The sequence below is a fragment of the Oncorhynchus tshawytscha genome, linkage group LG28 (assembly GCF_018296145.1).
Source record: "Oncorhynchus tshawytscha isolate Ot180627B linkage group LG28, Otsh_v2.0, whole genome shotgun sequence".
NCBI classification, from domain to species: domain Eukaryota; kingdom Metazoa; phylum Chordata; class Actinopteri; order Salmoniformes; family Salmonidae; genus Oncorhynchus; species Oncorhynchus tshawytscha.
In genome coordinates, this window is record NC_056456.1 from 16,215,986 (window position 1) to 16,234,358 (window position 18,373).

Consider the following 18,373-nt stretch of genomic DNA (forward strand, 5'->3'; position numbering starts at 1 on the left):
CTACATGGCCAAATGTATGTGGACACGTGCTTGTCGAACATCTCATTACAAAACCATGGGCATTAATATGGAGTTGCCCTCCCCCTGCTGCTATAACAGCCTCCACCCCTCTGGGAAGGCTTTCCACTAGATGTTAGAACATTGCTGCAAGAACATTAGTGAGGTCAGGCACTGATGCTGGCCAATTAGGCCTGGCTCATAGTCGGCGTTCCAATTCATCCCAAAGGTGTTTGATAGGGTTGAGGTCAGGGGCCTAGCCCGAACCATGAAAAACAGCCCCAGACCGTTATTCCTCCTCCACCAAACTTTACAGTTGGCACTATGCATTCGGGCAGGTAGTGTTCTCCTGGTATCCGCCAAACCCAGATTTGTCAGTCGGACTACCAGATGATGAAGCGTGATTCAACACTCCAGAGAACATGTTTCCACTGCTCCAGAGTTCAATGGTGGTGAGCTTTACACCACTCCAGCCGATGCTTGGCATTGTGCATGGTGATCTTAGGCTTGTGTACGGCTGCTCGGCCATTGAAACCCATTTCATGAATCTCCCGACAAAGAGTTCTTGTGCTGACGTTGCTTCCAGAGGCAGTTTGGAACTCGGTAGTGTGTATTGCAACTGAGGACAGACAATGTTTACGTGCTACGCACTTCAGCACTCGACGGTCCCGTTCTGTGAGCTTGTGTGGCCTACCATTTTGTGTCTGAGCCATTGTTGCTCCTAGATGTTTCCACTTCACTATAACAGCACTTATAGTTGACAGGGGCAGCTCTAGCAGGGGTGAAATTGACGAACTGACTTGTTAGAAAGGTGGCATCCTATGGCGGTGCCACGTTGAAAGTCACTGAGCTCGACAGTAAGGCCATTCTACTGCCAATGTTTGTCGATGGAGATAGCATGGCAGTGTGCTTGGTTTTATACACCTGTCAGCAATGGGTGTGGCTGAAATAGCCGATTCCAATAATTTGAATGGGCGTCCACATACTTTTGTCATGTAGGTTGATAGCAAACGTAACTACACACAATAATACCAAAGGCCATATCAGCATGTGAAGTAAATAGTTAGCTGCAAAATCGCATATACAAACTGCACTAGCAATTTAGGAGTCTACAATCTCACCATGTTCAGCCTGCAGATCGATGTGCCTCGCAGAGTGGAGTCTGACATTTGCAACGGACATACAACGGCACTACCTCAGATACACATGAAAACATGAAATGACCCTGGGAATCGATAGAACAGTGTTCAGAGATGTACAAAAACAATACAACATAATTACAGCAGCCATCCCCCCTCCCACCGAGTTGCCAAATCCCTTCTTCATTTTGACTTGTGAACTAGAACAGAATAGAAGTGTCAAAGTGATATTGACAAGGCCACTGGGCCTGCTATGGGTAGGTAGGGAGAGAGGGTCCCAGGCCCAGTCAGGCCCACCCTAGCTGGGATGGGTGAGGAGGATGACCACCCTGAGTGACTGGCCCAATTTACAGTTACAGCAGCAGCCTCACCCCCACCAGCTGATTGCAGGGCAGCAGGAGGTGTCGGCGAGTGAGGGTGTCAGACACAGGGAGGGTATGATCCAATGTCACACTGCTCACCTGCTCTCTGCAGGTTTCTGGCAATGCAATGTGCAAAGCTTTGTGCTGTACGGCGGGGGCATGTTCAACAACACCTCCCCTGCTGTTATCAAGGGGATCACAGCACGAGGGCAAATGATACAATGTTAACAACAACAACAACACAAACTACAATGACAACCTTGACAATACTGATAATTAGGGCTGGTCGATTTTGACCTGACCAGGAAAAACTCAGGATAAATAATAATAATAATAATAATAATAGTAATTAATAATAACAACATTCTCTGGGCAATATTTCTGAATTATATTACATTTTGATGGGCTTTAAAAAATGGAGACTAACAAGAAGCACCCATCAAGTCTGAATAAAAGCAATGAAAATGAGAACGAATGAAGCCAAAGATGTGGAATGATCCACAGCAGTTTCTCCATAAGGCATTGTGGAGCAGCCCTCCAGACTCTCTCCAGTTCCTCTGCCTGTACTGTTAACAAGCTTCTTCTGTGACCGGGGGAGAAATCTGCTGTGGATTAAGCTCAAACAAGGTAGGGGTAACCTCCCTCCCTTGTGCCCTCCCTTATTCCCTTCCTCCCTCCCACTTCGGGGGAGGTACTGGCATGCTGATCTTCACTGGAGGGCCAGGGTAAAAAAAAACACTGGGGAGCAAATGGGCCCCCCACCCTTGGCTCACTTTTTTAACCTCTGCAGCACAACCCAGTGTGCACACAAGGCAAGCCAAAATAGATCATGAGGAATGTTAGCCTAGAAAATGAAAATCACCACTACCAAGACCAAGCTGTTCCGGAGCACTGGTCCAGCATTTACATTCCACAGCAACCTGGAGTGATTTATTGCCACAAAAAAAGACAAGTCTTCCAGAAAAGACATTTAGCTACCACAGCTGGTTAACGCCAACTGGTTGTGACTGCTGATGAGTAATGACATCCCTTTGAATTAGAGACTTTGTTCTTGCGTGTCTAAATGATGGATCACTCCTTTGAATTATTTTTCAAGATGTGCTAGATAATCCATTTCATAATTTCTTCCTGCAAGATAAAAAATAACAAATAAAACAATGTGATGTATTTCCTTTCTCCAGTGGGGTCGGTCGGGTGGTGTTATCACATTTCCTGGGCGGTCGGCAGAACTGGAGCAAGTCTCAATCCACTCCTCCTCAGCGCAGCACAGTGTGCTGCTCCCCAACAGTAGACCCAGGGTCCATACAAACCCAATTAAGAATCAATTTCAGCCAGTGTCAGACAGTCTGGCGCCCAGAGAGGGGTAAATGCTTTTGATATGAACATTTTATCGTTGTCTCACAGTCTTCCATTGTCTGAAAGTCTGGCATGTGTAAAGTATCTGTCATGAGGTCTAACGCCTGAGCACTACCGCACTACCACCAAGTCAAACAGCTCAGCCTGCTTCCCTGTCTCCAGTCCACACATGGTATGCATACAAAAGGGAACACTGAAATCCAACAGTGGAGAAATATTAATATGCTAAGCGATATATCCAATTGAAAGGCACACAATAGTCAAGTACAATTTTTTATTTTACCTTTATTTTACTAGGCAAGTCAGTTAAGAACAAATTCTTATTTTCAATGACAGCCTAGGAACAGTGGGTTAACTGCCTGTTCAGGGGCAGAAAAACAGATTTTGTATCTTGTCAGCTCAGGGATTTGAACTTACAACCTTTCGGTTACTAGTCCAATGCTCTAACCACTAGGCTACCCTGCCGCCACAATGAGGTTTTGACAGATTGTTTATTGGTCAATAACGACCATATTGTTTTAGGTACTAGTGTGGAAAAAAGTTGTGTTGAGAGACCTTTTTCCATAGATGCCACATATCAAGTTTTATTCAGATTGGTCATTCCGTGCCAGCAGAGTAGCGTTTTAAAAATAAATCCACAAAATTCAAAATGGCGGAAAATACATAATGGCGGACCTAAAGGGTACCAGAAGTAAATTTACATAGGAGAGGGACCTATGTACTGAATTTCATGACTTTAGGTCAAATGGAGTGAGGGGTTTGCATTTTCAATCACTTGTTATAGCGCCACCATCTGGTCAGTCAGTGTAATTTTGTACTCTGCGTAAAGACACATCATTCACCCAAATTTCATCATAATCAGGCCAGTGCTGTCTGAGATATTGCGTGTGACGAACGTACGAACATATTAACGGACGGAGACAGATCCACAGCCCCTCCCCGATTTAATTGTGTGGGACAAAGGAAGAAAACAGCCAGCCTAAACACATGGGGAAATAACTGGGCTGACCAATAAAACCCCACGGACACCTTGGTAAATACTATTGCAGCTTTCATAAATGACAATAAAAATGCACATTTGCACATTCACATTTGCCATCTCGGGCAATTTTGAAGGCCATATGCTATTAGAATAATAACGTATTGGATTCATTCAGGCTTTTCCAAGGAGTTAAAAGTGCTTCATATTGTCAAGGGAGAATCACCTCGTTCGCTACCAGTACACAATATGCAATCACATACATGCAATACATGCCTACAGTGAAGTGTTTATCTCTACTCATGTTATTCATTTGTCTGTCACTATGAGCCTCCACGCACAGGAAAAGAAAGGACACTATAATAACATTAGGCCTACACCCAATCACAGTTCTGCAGGTTCCAACAAAGACAACTACAGATAATGACTAAATAACCATGTAGTAACATGCTAATACAATATTGTAACTATAGTAATAACTGTGTTATTACACAGGTAGGCTCTAAGGGCAACTTCACATAAAGTGTTACCTAAACATAGGCACTTGCTGAAGAATAGAGCCAATTTTTCCAATTCGTATCAACGTAGCACTTGTTAAGATCAATTCAAAGACAGAATCTATAGCACACATACCTTGCACTGTACATATAAAAAAAGAAAAACTTAGATCTGGGTCTCTGCGCACTTCTGACAGGTAGGGAGGAAATGACATATTGATTCCTAGCAGTTGAGATGAGAGCCTGCACTTACAGTACATGACTCCCTACAGAGTTTGGTCATCTGCACTCCTCTGACATCCCCCATTGTACAGTTCTATTTGTGTTTCTATACTGTAGAGGTTGAGACATATAACGGCTGTCCTTTACAGGAGCAGAGCTCCCGCACAAAAGAAAACATTTACTCAGCCTTCCATAGGAGCTGTAACAGACAGGGCTCAAGGCTGTGCACACAGGAGAATGAGCGGGAGATGAGAGCCATAATCATATAAAATATAAAAGGTGCTAAAGTCAGCGGAGGGCATTGAAGTTGTTATTGATTAAACTATTGGCGTCACTTTTAGAAGGCTTAGACATAGAGTCAGTCAAGTCAAAAGACATAGCAGCAAGGAGGGAAAGAAAATCGAATGCCCATAAATTCTCAAATAATTGTGATAAAAACATCACTAACATAATTATATTTGGGGATCTGTAGAAAGTTTCTGCAGAATGGTTGAACCAATATTTTTTGAACAATACAATTATGTATTCATTCCCTCATAAACATTTGCACATGAAGGGTCTCATGTGCAAATGGAAGTGCAGGATCAATTTATGGGCTGTTTAAGTTATTTCAGTTCGCATGAAATGTTTTCGGTTTCATTACATTCTATAAGGAAAGTATAAAATGACAGAGATACATACACCTATGTTTTACAAGCCTTGTATACTTCAGTTGACTTTTTTTTTTCTTCTGATTTTGTTTCCGAGTCAATTCTCTCACTCTATTTTCATTAAAGGAGCTTATTACCATTTCAAATGACTGACTCGTTTAAGTCATGAGAACATAGTGTTTGCCTCTATGCCTGGTGTTTGGTTTTAGGATTTATTGTTTCTGTGTGTCATAGCTAAAATATATGGTATGCTTATATGGAACTCCAGGTGCTAAAATTAGAGACAGTCCCTGAGCCTAGAGCTCCGTCTTGAGTAACAACAGATTCCTTTTTCGGTGGCATGCGAAGATGATCCATTTCCTGGTTCCTAAAAAGTGAAACGTTAATCAGGCTACAACGTTCTGATGGCTGGTAACAGTGCTCTAAGAATTAGCTATGAAAAGTAAAACAAAGGAAAGGGTGCCTTCTTTGACTGTGTGTGTGTGTGTGTGTGTGTGTGTGTGTGTGTGTGTGTGTGTGTGTGTGTGTGTGTGTGTGTGTGTGTGTGTGTGTGTGTGTGTGTGTGTGTGTGTGTGTGTGTGTGTGTGTGTGTGTGTGTGTGTGTGTGTGTGTGTGTGTGTGTGTGTGTGTGTGTGTGTGTGTGTGTGTGTGTGTGTGTGTGTGTGTGTGTGTGTGTGTGTGTGTGTGTGTGTGCGTGTGAGATAATTACGATTTATCCATATTTTTTGTGGAAGCCCATAGTAGCGCAGGCTAATGCACTGTTGAATGGAACTGTTAGATGCTGTAAATCAATTTTTTCTTTTTTTCTTCCTTTCTCTCTCTTTCTTTCACTGGCGCGAGGGGCATCTGTTTCCATTTAGCTGCATGTGCTTGGGGAGAGAGAGAGAGAGAAAAAAAAAGAGATCAGACTCACACCAATCAAACCTTGACACCATCGCACTCTCCTGAACCAAGTCACATAACAAAACCTCACACAAGTAAATAAAAAACCTAGCAAGGAAGGTAACATTGCAATGTCTGCAAGTCAATAGTTTACACAGAAAAAAAGGTCAACTATTTTCAACTTGTTAAAATGTGGTCTTAAGTGATTTTTTGTTGTTGTTGTTGATACACACGGCGTAGATTATTATATCAACAAAGATCAGGGACATGTTCAATGATCAGAATGTTGATATTTAAAGTACAGCCCAAATGTTTGAAAGATATCAAACGTTTTCCCAGTTTATTTGCATTCTCTATAACATTTCACTTATGTCCGGAAACATTTTTGGATGACAGAGAGGGAAGGAAAAGTTCTGTGAGCCAAGGAAGATCTTCAGAGTGGACAAATCTGGGTCCATGTTGCTTGTCAGATGTAATCCGATGTGGAGGCCCGGATTCTTTTTCTATTCTTGATCTAACGTGTGTCATCTGGGCTGCCTGGCTGGCTGCAGCCAGAGGAAGTCCTATGAGAATAGAGGAGGAAGCCTAGACATGGGTTTCAGAAAAGGAGAGTTATCAGTATAGCTGTGCGCTTTTGAAATACGAAAACAAATAGAGTGTTGTAGAGTGTTGCAAGTTCCACGATTCACTTGATGATTTAAATTCAGTCAGATCTAAGATTGAACGTTTGGTTGCCCTGTATTGTGAATTAGAATGACTTTATCATGAACAAGATGATGAACATAATTACCACACAATTTACTGATACAATAACATTTTCCCTAACATTGCCAATTTAGAAAAACTGACAGGCGGTTTCTCTTCTTGCGGTCCAAAATGAGCTTGCCTTTCAGGTGGTTTTATCCTTGAGCTTTATGGGAACATGTTTGGTACCACGTGACAACAATGAGACTTAAAGAGATGCACACAAATATGTTGTGAAATGGAAATGGCGTCGTCTGAACACAGACTGAGCACAGCAGTGAGTGTTTATTGTCTGAATGGAACAAGCATTTATCGAATGCCAGAGCAAATCCCTCAAACCTTCTTCTAGAATATTTGTATTCTTTCAATGTATGTTCTTTTCCCTCTCTCACTTCAGATTGCCTTTGAATGTTGGGGCTTTTGATCATAATGAGTAAAACCACTGAATAATGACTCGAGACATATTTACCACAACACTCTCTTGTACCCTCTTATTAACGGTGTTAAGGTTTGTTGAAACGGTCCACAATCCTGCATGAGGTTTTGACAATAATCTGAACAACACATTTGGGGGAAAACACATCCATGGGAAGCTAAATCAAAGAAAATATGTGGTGGAGGAATGAGAGACGTCACATGGGACTTTTTTGGGGGTCTTTTTCCGACAGCCCCCAGAAAAGGCAACATAAAAGGTAGTTCTCAAAGACTTAAGCATAGTATCTGAAGACAACCAGTACTGGTGCAGAGGGAGCAAAGATTGAACTAATCCTCAGATCATTTCTCAAAAATACAAAAAACTATTTACTTCTTACAGGCTACAAAAGTGTTAAAAGGTTCATCTCAATGTGCTTTGTTTGTTATACACTTTAGTAGAAAAAAATGTGTACTGTGAAATTGGGAAATGTGTCGTGCAGATGTTTCACTGAAATGCAGTCAAATTATAAATAACCTTGCCTGAGATGACTCAAAATCAAATCAAATCCAATGTTATTTGTCACATGCTTCATAAACAACAGGTGTTGACTAACAGCAAAATGCTTATTTACGTGTCCTTCCCAACAATGCAGAGAGAGAGAAAATAGAGAAAAAATAGAAATGTAAAAGAGGTAATAATACAAGTAATAATAAATACACAATAAGTAATGATAACTATATATACACTGGGTACCAGTACCAAGTCGATGTGCAGGGGTACGAGGTAACTGAGGTAGATATGAACATATAACTAGGAATAAAGTGACAACAGGATAGATAATAAACAGTAGCAATAGCATACAGTATGTGATGAGTCAAAAGAGTTAGCGCAAAAAGGGTCAATGCAGATAGGTAAATAGTTCACTTAATAGCTACATGGACTAACTATTTAGCAGTCTCATGGCTGTCATGGAAATTCTAACCAGAAAGGAGAGAGATTGTTGATTATTCAACAACCTTTTTTTAATTAAGATTTTCAAAAATGAGACAGGTCAAACATCACCTCAATGGTGTATGGTTGAGAGCCCAACAAAGAGGAGTTGTGTCTCAGTTTATATACATTGCCAGTCAAACGTTTTAGAACATCTACTCATTCCAGGGATTTTCTTAATTTTTTACTATTTTCTACATTGTAGAATAATTATGAAGATGTCAAAACTATCAAATAACACATATGAATTATGTAGTAACCAAAACCCTTAGCCTTGATGACAGCTTTGCCTACTCTTGGCATTCTCTCAACCAGCTTCATGAGGTGGTCACCTGGAATGAATTTCAATTAACAGGTGTGCCTTCTTAAAAGTTCATTTGTGGAATTTCTTTCCTTCTTAATGCGTTTGAGCCAATCAGTTGTATTGTGACAAGGTAGGGGTGATATGCAGAAGATAGCCCTATTTGGTACAACACCAAGTCCAGATTATGGCAAGAACAGCTCAAATAAGCACAAAGAAATTACAGTCTATCATTACTTTAAGACATGAAGGTTAGTCAATATGAAACATTTCAACAACTTTCAAAGTTTCTTCATGTACAGTCGCAAAAACCATCAAGCGCTATGATGAAACTGGCTCTCATGAAGACCATCACAGGAATGGATGACCCAGAGATACTTCTGCTGCAGAGGATGAGTTCCTTAGAGTTACCATCCTCAGAAATTGCAGCCCAAATAAATGCTTCACGGAGTTCAAGTAACAGACACATCTGTTCAGAGGAGATCGTGTGAATCAGGTCTTCAAGGTCGAATTGCTGCAAAGAAACCACTACTATAGGACACCAATAAGAAGAAGAGAATTGCTTGGGCCAAGAAACATGAGCAATGGAAATTTGTCCTTTGGTCTGGAGTCCAAATTGGAGATTTTTGTTTCCAACCCTGTGTCATTGTGAGATTTTTTTGTATTATTTTTTTTGCAGTGTGGGTGAATGGATGATCTCCGCATGTGTATTTCCCACAGTAAAGCACAGAGGAGGAGTGTTATGGTGTGGGAGTGCTTTGCTGGTGACACTGTCTGTGATTAATTTAGAATTCAAGGCACACTTAACCAGCATGGCTACCACAACATTCTGCAGCGATATGCCATCCCATCTGGTTTGCGCTTAGTGGGACTATCATTTGTTTTTCAACAGGACAATCATCCAACACACCTCCAGGCTGTGTAAGGGCTATTTGACCAAGAAGGAGAGTGATGGAGTGCTGCATTAGATGACCTGGCCTCCACAATCACCCAACCTCAACCCAATTGAGATGGTTTGGGATGAGTCGGACCGCAGGGTATAGGAAAAGCAGCCAACAAGTGCTCAGCATATGTGGGAACTCATTCAAGACTGTTGGAAAAGCATTCCAGGTGAAGCTGGTTGAGAGAATGCCAAGAGTGGTCAAAGCTGTCATCAAGGCAAACGGTGGCAACTTTGAAGAATCTTAAATCTAAAATATATTTGGATTTGTTTAACACTTTTTTGGTTACTATATGATTCCATATGTGTTATTTCATAGTTTTGATGTTTTCACTATTATTCTACAATGTAGAAAACCTTTGAATGAGTAGGTGTGACCAAACCTTCGACTGGTAATGACTAATGAAACAAATACCAAAAGTTTTGGGGTGGAATTTTCCTTTAATAATGGTGTTGAAGTTGTGGGTGAACAGGTAGTACAGGAGGGGACTGAGAACACACCCCTGAGGGGCCCCCATGTTGAGGGTCAGTGTGGCGAATGTGTTGTTGCCTACTCTTACCACCTGGAGGGTGGCCCGTCAGGAAGTCCAGGATCCAGTTGCAGAGGGAGGTGTTCAGTCTCAGAATCCTTAGCTTACTGATGAGCTTGGAGGGCACTATGGTGTTGAACACTGAGCTGTAATCAATTAACAGCATTCTCACATAGGTGTTACTCTTGCCCAGGTGGGAGAGGGCTTTGTGGAGTGCAATAGAGATTGTGTCATCTGTGGAACTGTTGGGGTGGTATGCTAATTGCAGTGGGTCTAGGGTGGCTGGGATGATGGTGTTGATATGATCCATGACCAGCCTTTTAAAGCACTTCATGTGGGTGCCATGGGGCGATATTCATTTAGAGAGGTTACCTTGGCATTCTTTGGCACAGGGACTATGGTGGTCTGCTTGAAACATGTACAGTGCCTTCAGAAAGTATTCACACCCCTTTACTTTTTCCACATTTTGTTGTGTTACAGCCTGAATTATAAACTGATTAAAATTGGATTTTGTGTCACTGATCTACACACAGTACCCCATAATGTCAATGTGATAGTTTGTTTGTATGAATTTTTCTAAATTAATAAAAAAATGTAAAGCGGAAATGTCTTGAGACAATTAGTATTCAACTCCTCTGTTATGGAACCCCTAAATAAGTTCAGGAGTAAAAATGTGCTTAACAAATCGTATAATAACTTGCATGGACTCATTCTGTGTTCAATATTAGTGGTTAACATTATTTTTTTAATGACTTCTCCATCTCTGTACCCCACACATACAATTAATTGTAAGTTCCCTCAATCGAGTAGTGACTTTCAAGCACAGATTCAACCTCAAAAGACCAGGGAGGTTTTCAATGCCTTGCAAAGAAGGGCACCGATTAGTAGATATCTAAAAAATAAAAAATAAAAAAGCAGACACTGAATATCCCATTGAGCATGGTGAACTTTTAATTTGGCTTTGGATGGTGTATCAATAAACCCAGTCACTACAAAGACACAGGCGTCCTTCCTAACTCATTTGCCGGAAAGGAAGGAAACTGTTCAGGGATTTCAGCATGAGGCCAATGGTGACTTTAAAACAGTTACAGAGTTTAATGGCTGTGATAGGAGAAAACTGAGGATGGATCAACAACATTGTAGTTACTCCACAATACAAACCTAAATGACAGAGTGAAGAGAAAGAAGCCTGTACAGAATAAAAAAATATTCCAAAACATGCATCCTGTTTGCAACAAAACACTACACAATACCCCATCATTAACATATGTGAAATGGTGCATTTCTATGTTTTTTCATCAAAAAGAGAGGAAGATAAGTGTTTCCAATTACATCATCAACCAATTAGTGGACAATTAATAACTGGTTAAAAATCACATGATGCACACCGATGATGACTTTGGAAATAAATCTTCCTCTATATTTGTTAATACAAAACATAGAGATGTACCATTTTCACATATGTTGATGTTGGGGTGGTGCTGGAGATGATGAATACGAAGTAGAATGTTTTTTACATTTCCTTTTAAGTAATACTGCAAGAAATGTGGGAAAGAAACAAACTTTTTCATCCTGAATATAAAATGCTTATGTTTGTGGAAATCGAACACAACACATCACTTAATACCACTCTTCATATTTTCAAGCATGGTGGTGGCTGCATCATGTTATGCATATGCTTGCCATCAGCAAGGACAAGGGAGTTTTTTGAGGGGATAATAAGAAACGGAATACAGCTATAAGTACGGGGTAAATCCAAGAGGAAAACCTGTTTCAGTCTGCTTTCCAACAAACACTGGGTGACGAATTCACCTTTCAGCAGCATAATAACCTAAAACACAAGGCCAAATATACACTGGAGTTGCTTAACATAGAATGTTCCTGAGTGGCCTAGTTACAGTTTTGACTTAAATCGTCTTAAAAATCTATGGCTCTCTAGCAATGATCAACAGTCAATTTGACAGAGCTTGAATCATATTTTAAAGAATAATGGCAAATATTGTACAATCCAGGTGTGCAAAGCTCATAGAGACTTACGCAAGAAGACTCTGTAATCGCCATCAAAGGTGCTTCTATAAAGTATTGACTCAGGGGTGTGAATACTTATGTAAATTAGACATTCTCAATACATTTGCCAACATGTCTAAAAACATGTTTTCACTTTGTCACTATGGGCTAATGTGTGTAGATGGGTAATTTTTATTTTATCCATTTTGAAATCAGGCTGTAACACAACAAAATGTGGAATAAGTCAAGAGGTATGAATACTTTCTGAAGGCACTGTAAGTATTACAGAGGGAGAGGTTGAAAATGTCAGTGAAGGCACTTGTCAGCTGGTCAGCACATGCTCTGAGTACGTGTCATGGTAATCCATTTGGCCCTGCGGCCTTGTGAATGTTAACCTGTTTAAAGGTCTTACTCATATCGGCTACTGTCGCCCGGCAACAATCACTGCTCTCATGCATGGTTCAGTGTTGCTTGCCTCGAAGCAAGCTAAATGTCTTCTATGCTCATCTGGTAGGCCCTTTTCACTGGGAAGCTCGTGGCCTGGTTTCCCTTTGTAATCCATGATAGTTGGCAAGCCCTGCCACATCCGATGAGCATCATCTGCATAGTAGAATTCGATCTTAGGCCTGCATTGACGCTTTTCCTGTTTAGTGGCTCATTGGAGGTCGAAACAGGATTTCTTATAAGCGTCTGCATTAGTTTCCCATTCCTTGAATGGTGTCAGTTCTAGCCTTTAGCTCAGTGCGGATATTGCCTGTCATCCATGGCTTCTGGTTGGGAAAAGTACGTACGTCACTATGGGGATGACGTTGATGCACTTATTAATGAAGCCGGTGACTGATGTGGTAAACTCCTCAATACCATCAGATGAATCCCAGAACATATTCCAGTCTGTACTACCGAAGTGCCAGCATCGGTTTGTAGTAGGAAAGGAAGGAGTGTCTTAGTTCTTCAATATGAGATCCTATTATTGTTGGTTTCTTTCTTTCACCCATTCTAAGGCTTCATTACTCAGAAAAACGGGGAAACCTGACAATCTTGAGAAAGAATCCAGGATGAGGTGATGCATATGTATGGGTGGGAGCTTTTCTTCACAGGCTCACACCAAAAAAAAAGTAAACAAAATGGACTGAAACATCAGCCCCACATTGAGTAAGGGCAACAATGCGAGGCTACAGTGAAATGGCAAGAATAAGCATTTTCTGAGAGCACCATAAGTGTTCTGAAAACACAGGGAAGGGGCTACTTGTGTGTCTTTTGGACATATATGGGATTTACCACAAGCCCCGAAAGAGTAAAACACACAAATATTTCAGGACCTTCGCAGTTCAGTTCAAATAAAGAAGAGTGTTTATACTTTCAGTTGTACTCTATACATAAACATTATTTCTCTAAATAGGAATATGTGCCAGCGGATTACCATCATTACATCTGTTTTCTCTTACTGCACTATTCTTTATTTTGTAAAATGATGCCTCGAAAAACATGAGCTCCTCACTAATCCTCTCACTTTCCACCTGGTGAATTTGACCCAAATTCACATTTCCCCTGTGCGGCCAGGAGACTGGCTTTTTTATTGAAGCCTACGTGTAACAGAGCCCACTGACCTTGCAATGTACTTTGACTTGGGAGAGAAAAAGAGGGTCAATTCATCTTCATTCAGGACAATAACTTGTCTTCAAACTTTGCTGTTGTGTTTTCTGTCTTTTCTTTTTGATAGAGTAGGGTACTTATTGTTTAGGGTAATAATTGTAAAAAAAATTCTGTAACTAGGCAAGTCAGTTGAGAACAAATTCTTATGTACCACGAAACCCGGACGACGCTGGGCCAATTGTGCGCCGCCCAATGGGACTCCCAATCACAGCCGGTTGTGGCACAGCCTGGATTCAAACCAGGGTGTCTGTAGTGATGCCTCAAGCACTGAGATGCAGTACCTTAGACCTCTGCACCAGAGTGGTGTATGCTGTGTCAAAATGCACTAGTAAGGGAGTCTGTCGTTTTGTTGTTTCATTTCATGTTTTAACAAACATTATTTCTATAAATAGTAGAAAGTAATGGTGCATAAACTGTACAGTATATTACTAATAGGCTGTGTGATACTATGGTCAAAGGGAAACATACCTGGGAATTCTGGGAAACTGAAGAAAATTACTATAAAGCTGCCGAGCTCAATCCAGCTGACGGATATAATTTCCCCATCCAGTGCATCCATTGTTGTCCATAATGACAACAAGACATATACAGTTCACATTTGATGTTCCCACATAACAAGGTCATAAAACAACAGGAATTACAATTTCTTGCCTGTAATCCAAAACGACATGTTGTCACCAGGGGACTTGCTCTGGGGGTTATGCATTGCAGTGACTCTGTGGTCATGTTGATAGTGTATACATACACAGCTGGTAAATTTATATAAACAGGTAGACAAACAGTTCCTATTGGCCGGTGGATTACTAGAGGGATGCTTTTTGGTTTGTGTTTAAGATGGATGTGTTTAGATGTGATGGCTTCTTGTGCTTAGCGGGCTTATGTAACAGAGTTAAGAACCTGCTGTAAGATCACTCCACAGCTAGCTTGAAATGTCGCTGATAGAGTCATCCAATCGGTACCTTTTGTATAGCTCATTTGGTTTGCACGTTATCAAGAAGGGCAGTCACGTGTGTTGCAAGGTAGAGGATCACTGGTTTGAGCCCTGTGTGGAGACAGGGACAGTGGAGGACGCTAAACTGTTAGCAGCACATTGATGTCGTTTACACATACGTTTTTCGATGAGCAGTGGCCCCATACAATCTTATTAAAGGTAGACTCCGCAATATGACGTACATGCAGAAAGTAAACAGCATAGTGGGTCCATTTCTGCAACAACTAAGAGTGTTGAAGTGCGAGGCTCAACTCCGCTGTTTTGGTCCCCTGGTTCCACACTGGAACAGTGTGAAGCAAACCCATACAACATGCATAGATACCGTGTGTGACTGTTTGAGAACTACGTTTGGCAATTCATTTCAATATCTGCGGTGCGGCTCGTAATGCCATTTTTCTGAGTCTGCCTTTAACTTCCTGGTGTGGCTTTTTCACCTTTATCCAGAAGGTCCAGCTGAAATGATAATATAATAACAGAGCTGCATTTTCCCTTTCCCTGTTTTTGTTTAGTAGTGACTACTCCTGTTGTGAGAATGAGTATGAATCTACTGAGTCCCGTAATAATAGCCCACATTGAAATGAATGACATATTTCACAGACCTATAGATTATACACTGTGTTTAGATGCATCTTGCAATCTGTGGGCTATTTGACAGTCCCTGTTATCACTATCAATATCCAGCTACCAGCTCCTGCCTTTAGGGGCCCTATTCTTCATAGACAAATCCGATAGAAAACGGCTGAAAGCACCAGACACCAGTCCCTCCCTGCCTTTTGCATGATCCGCGCCAGGTTTTAGGGTGGCCCATTGAAAGCCAGCTGTTGCAGAGCAGGGAGCCGGCCCAACGTTTCTCCTCGTATTTTTTGGTTTAGGAGTCCGACTGGCGCTGGCAGATCGGTGTGTGATTGGAGCAGCGCAGAGATTGCCTGGAGCACAAGCCCGACGCACAGACACAGGCCCCCCGAACTATAGTCGCATTGTAGACTGTTTCAGCATTGTATTGGCGACGTCGTGGAATACGACTGCATGTTTTATTTTTAGGATATGTGCTGATATGCTTCTCATTCGCCTCTTTTAGGCTACAATAACATTGGAGCCGTGCAGTTTTTGAATTCATTGTGTCCAATCGAAGGGAAAATGTGGATGCGTGCGAGGGGGATATGGGAAAAAAACTATTGATTAATAGTTCCCGAACGGCATCTCGCTAAGGAACAGTTTGTCCGGTCCTTGGGGACGCGTGGACTTGGAGAGAGAGAGAGATACCTGCCACAAGAAACAACACGATCTGTCCCTCGTAATTGGAGCATGCATCGGAACCACGGACGTCTTTGTGTTGCCCGCTGCGTATTCCGAGTTTGAGGGGGGCCTCTAGCCTGCTGAAGGGGTGACCACTCTCTCCGTGTTCCTTCAATGCCAAACTGAAATATTCGTCAAACACCATTTAGGACTGTTCACCTCAAATGTAAGTATTCAAACATTGGCATAGCATGCCACCATCGCGTCTGTACGCTTGTGAGCCTACTTGTGAGAAAGGTGGGAGTTTAGAGGCTGAGTTGAGAAAACCATTCCTTACGATATCGGTGTGGTACAAGAGTCACTAACTGACATTTTACCAAATGTCACTCCATTTTAAAAACACTTACAGATTGCTTGACATTGACATCGCTTGAAAATAAACCAGTCGCTGTGAAAATGAGGTCTGTCTGCGACTGCATTCTAGAACATACCAGCCTAAAGATTGTACATTCTGAACAGATGAAATAATTGCATTTTACCAGACGTCAGTGGTTCTCACATTAAGCGACTCCGGGCCATGGGTTTTATGTATATAAAAAAAGTTGCATGAGGCTTATCCAGATGTGGTTTCTTCAACGGCCATCGTTGCTCTGAATTGGATTCAATTCAAACGATGAATGATAAAAACAAATCTAGGCTAGTTATACAGTTACATGCAATTAATTCATGGATGGATAAGAGGGCTACTAACTGAAATATAGTATTATGTGTTTTATTATGTCTGTCTCGGAATGAGGCGTTCGTTCTTGTTCTCTCGGTTTTGATAATTAGAATAGATCTCACCTGTGATGCTGAGGTGTTGGGCGAGTCACTGTAAAAGAGACAGTAGCATAGTCACCTTGGATTTGAAAGAAAATGACAACTTATGTGCATTATGGTCGCTTGGCTATAATTCTTTTTCTAGGTAACACGCGTTTAATTACAGAAGTGCAGTGATGCCGTCAAAATAAATGTAACCTCGCCCATTACATGTAATCCTGTGGACACGACCTAAGTCAGGTGCTGTCTTCATCGACCTCTCCACTCCACGGCTGTAACATGAGATCATTTCACTGAACATGTATAATTCACAGATATCTAAGCCAACCATGTGTGATGATACGCACACACACGCCAGTGCCTTATCTTACTGCCCCTGAGAGCTCTGCATCTCAGGGCTTGTAAGTAAGCATTTCACTGTAAGGTCCACACCGTTGTATTCGGTGCATGTTACAAAAAAAATTGATTTGATGTGCTGCGGTGAATAGAGAGGCCTAGGCTACTAAAGGCATCAAATACAGCATTCATTTAAGGGACAGGTCGAAATTTAGTTGGGGGTGGGGCTGGCCCAACTCAAGGTGTCATAAAAAAAAATGCACCCCCCCCCAACATTACAAATATTTTCACATGACCCTCCCCTTGTACTGTAAAATAATTATGAGGAGGGGAGGCTGTGAAATTTAACTCAAAATAATGTTTACTACCGCAAATAACAATAACTGTAGCGACCCTGTTTATTAACCTGAATATTGACTTTGCCACATCAGCATGCACGGAGGAGTTCACTCTCCCTGCCTGTTTCATCACACTACGATCAGAGGCGGCTGCAGACAATTATCAGCAAGGGGGAAATCAGATTTTCAACATTTTGATGCCATATTTTTAATTATATAGAATATATGCAACACATTTTCCACCAACAGGTTTCTGTGCCAATGCACTACACAACCAATGTACAAAGCATGCCGATGTTGGGCACTTCAATATAATGTTTCACTTGTTCAACACCACAATAAGCAGACTATTCCAATCACGACAAACATAACATTTATCTCTCCCTACCTTGTAGGCTGACCCAGTATCGAAGGTTTGACAATCTCCGAGTGTCATTCAACTTTCTGGTGTTCTGTAACAGATGTCTCTTTCCATTCACCAAATGGCCACTGCACAGTTTGGATTTTTTATTTCATTATTTATCCTTTATTTAACTAAGCAAGTCAGTTAATAACAAATTCTTATTTACGTTGACGGCCTGCACCGGCCTAACCCTAATGACACTGGGCCAATTGTGCGGTACAACCTGGAATCGATCCAGGGTCTGTAGTGACGCCTCTAACACTGAGATGCAGTGCCTTAGACTGCGCCACTCGGGTTGATTTTATTTCTCAGTACTTAACTTTTTTTTTTTAATGCTCAGTACAAAGTTTTTTTTTAAAGTCATCTGGATTGAACAATAAAGTCAGGGACTTATTTCCATTGTGGTCTATTTAAAAAAAAAACATAAATACATATACAATTACAGAGATGCAGACAAAGAAATGCTCAACCTCCAGATGAGTATGACGGGGGATTTTAAAGTACGATTCTTACAAGCTTGTTTTGGTTGGCCTGTAGCTTATTCTTTAGATGTTTGGGGCTGCTGGTGAGCCATGATTTGCAGGCA

At 41.3% G+C, this 18,373-nt stretch overlaps 1 protein-coding gene across 1 annotated transcript in view; it reads left to right on the plus strand.

Moving 5' to 3' along the window:
* The first annotated feature begins 15,436 nt into the window (after nt 1-15,436).
* LOC112226826 (adhesion G protein-coupled receptor L2-like) overlaps nt 15,437-18,373 on the plus strand; it is a 121,173-nt gene continuing 118,236 nt past the window's right edge. The window contains 1 exon segment of the mRNA XM_042308169.1: nt 15,437-16,117. The gene's annotated coding sequence lies outside the window, so the exon portion shown is untranslated.